This window comes from Agelaius phoeniceus, unplaced genomic scaffold, assembly GCF_051311805.1.
Source record: "Agelaius phoeniceus isolate bAgePho1 unplaced genomic scaffold, bAgePho1.hap1 Scaffold_113, whole genome shotgun sequence".
Classification (NCBI taxonomy): domain Eukaryota; kingdom Metazoa; phylum Chordata; class Aves; order Passeriformes; family Icteridae; genus Agelaius; species Agelaius phoeniceus.
In genome coordinates this window covers 137501-140000 of record NW_027509877.1, presented here as the reverse complement: position 1 = coordinate 140000, position 2500 = coordinate 137501, and the positions used below count along the sequence as shown (strand labels likewise).

The window sequence follows — 2500 nt, the reverse complement described above, 5'->3', positions numbered from 1 at the left end:
CCCGGCCTCGGCGGAGAGGCCGCGGCGCGCGGTCGGCCGCGGGGGCCGACCCGCCCGCCTCGTGGTAACGGGCGACGCCCGGCAGAGAGCGCGCGCTCTCTGCCCCTTCCTCGGCCGCGGGGCGACGGCCGCCGGGGCCCGCCCGCGCTCTCTCTCCTGGGCCCGCCGCCGCGGTCTCTGGCGCGCGCGGCGGCGCCGCGTCCGGCGCGTCCGGCGCCTCTCTTCCCCTCGACGGCCTTTCCTTCCTCGAAGGCGCGGCGCGGCGGCGCCGTCGTCCGCCGGCCGTCCCCTGGCTCGACCGCCCCGCCCGCCGGTGGGGGGGGGCGAGCGCTCGGCGGGCCCTCCGGCGGCGGAGGCCCGCGAGCGCGGGCGACCCCGTGGCGAGCGGCGGCGGCGCCGCTCGACGGGTGTCCCTCCCTGCGGGGACGGTCGGCCGGACGGCGCCCGCCGTCGGCCGGCGGCGGTCCCGTCCCGGGCTCCGCTCGTCGCCTCGCCTCCGTCGCCCTTGCCCGCGCGGCCGCGTGTGGGCCGCGCAGGAAGGCGTGCGGGGGCGGCCGCGGGGGCGCTCCTCCCCGCCCGGTCTCCGCGTGCGAACGAGGAGAGCGGGCGTTGCCCCCCGGCTCAGCCGCCGCGGCGCCTTCCCGCCGGGCGCGTGCCCGAGGCGAGGGGCCCCGGCGGTGCGAGGCGGCGGCGGCGGTCCCGGGCGTGTGCCGCCCCGGCGGCGGCCGGGTCTGCCGTCCGGCAGGCCTCGGGCGCAGGCGACGCCGGCTCGGCTCTCGGTGGCGCCCGCCTCCGGGGCCGGCGGCGGAGCGCGTCCGCCGGTCGCTCGCCCGCCCGCCCGGCGGGGGAGCGGTCCCGCGGGAGGCGTGCCGGCGGGCTGTGCCGGTCGCCGTCGCGTGCCCGTCTCGAGCCCAGGGGAAAGGCCCGTGCCCGTGGTGGTGGGGGGAAGAGAGAGACAACGCCGGCCGCGCGGCGGCGCGGCGGCGCTCCGCGCCAGGCCCGCGGCGTCGGGGCCGAGGGGAGAGCCGGCGCGGCGCGGGGGCCGACGGCCGCGCGCCCCCGGCCGCGTGCCGTGTGCGTTGTGCGCGTCGTCCCGTGAAAGCGAGAAGCGGGCGGGCCGCCCTGTGCCCCCCGCGTGTCCGGCGCGCGCCGCCCGGCCCTCCGCGCGGAGGCCGGGCCGAGCCCGGGCGCCTGGGCCGCCTCCGAAGGACGGCGTGGGTGAGGTCGGCGTCTCCCCTCGCGGGGGGAGGCGGTCGGGGGCGCGGGCTCCCCCGCCTCTTGGCCGGCCTTCGGAGAGTGGGTTTGTTTTTTTCCTTTTTTTTCCTCCCGTTTTCCGTGTGCTCGTACGGTCTCGGAAGCCAGGCGCGCGCCCGCGCGTCCTCGGCGGCATTGTCCTAAACCAAAAAAGGGGCCGCTCTGGCGTGAGCGGTGCCCGAAAGGCAGACAACTCTTAGCGGTGGATCACTCGGCTCGTGCGTCGATGAAGAACGCAGCTAGCTGCGAGAATTAATGTGAATTGCAGGACACATTGATCATCGACACTTCGAACGCACTTGCGGCCCCGGGTTCCTCCCGGGGCTACGCCTGTCTGAGCGTCGCTTGACGATCAATCGCCGTCCGGGGGCCACCCCGGCGGCGCGGCTGGGGTCGCCTCGCAGGCCCGTCGCCCGCGGCGGGCGGCGGCGGCGGCGGCGGCGGCGGCGTGCCGCCGGTGGCCGGAGGGGAAGGCGGTCAGGGGTGTTGGGCGAGGGAAGCGCTTCCCTCGGCGGGCCTCGGATCCCTTCCCTGCGGGCCCGGCGGGCGTCGCCGCGGTCGTCGTCGTCGTCGCCGCCGCGCGAGGGCCTTCGTCCCCCTAAATGCAGACTCGGGGAGCGCTCCGTAGCTCCCCGCTCCCGGAGCGAGCCGCTGGGGCGGAGCTCGTCCTCGCCGCGGGGCCGCGCCGCGGATGCGGCGGCGCGGCGGCCTCGGGGAGAGCGAGAGACGGCGTCGAAAGGCGCCGCCGAGGGCCGAGAGAGAAAGAGAGCAAGGGAGAGAGGGGCGAGAAGGGGAGGCGAGGCGCGGGCCTCGCCCCCGGCCTTCCCCCCCGCGCGGGCGGCTGTCTGCGGGTGGGTACCGCGGCGGTACCGTGCCGTGCTGCCGCGCGCGCGAGGCGAGAGCGCCGGGGACGGGGGGGGGTTCCGACCCCCCTCCTCTCCCTTCGCCCGCGCCCCCCCCCCTCCTCTTCTGTCTCGGTCTCGGGGCGCGCCCGAAGGGCGCCGTCGCTCCCCTCTCTCTCCCCTTCGCCGAGGCCGTCGCACACGCCGCCGCCGCCCGGCCGGTCCTCCCGCGCGGGGCCGTCTCTGCCGCGCTTCCCTTTTCGGTTCTCGTCTCCGGGATGGGGCTCTCCGTCTCTCTCTCTCCGTCGCCGGCCGGCCGGGCGGTCGGTCGGTAAGGGGAGAGAGAGAAAAAGGCGGCCGTCTCCGCGCGCGCGCGCGTGCGCGCGGCGCGGCGCGGCCGAGCT

General features: G+C 79.0%; 1 non-coding gene across 1 annotated transcript; it reads left to right on the top strand.

Annotated features, from left to right (window-relative positions):
- The first annotated feature begins 1445 nt into the window (after nucleotides 1-1445).
- On the top strand, nucleotides 1446-1598 carry LOC143693016 (5.8S ribosomal RNA). Its single transcript, XR_013180512.1, has one exon. It is a non-coding gene; the product is annotated as a 5.8S ribosomal RNA (ribosomal RNA).
- Nucleotides 1599-2500: the final 902 nt, after the last annotated feature.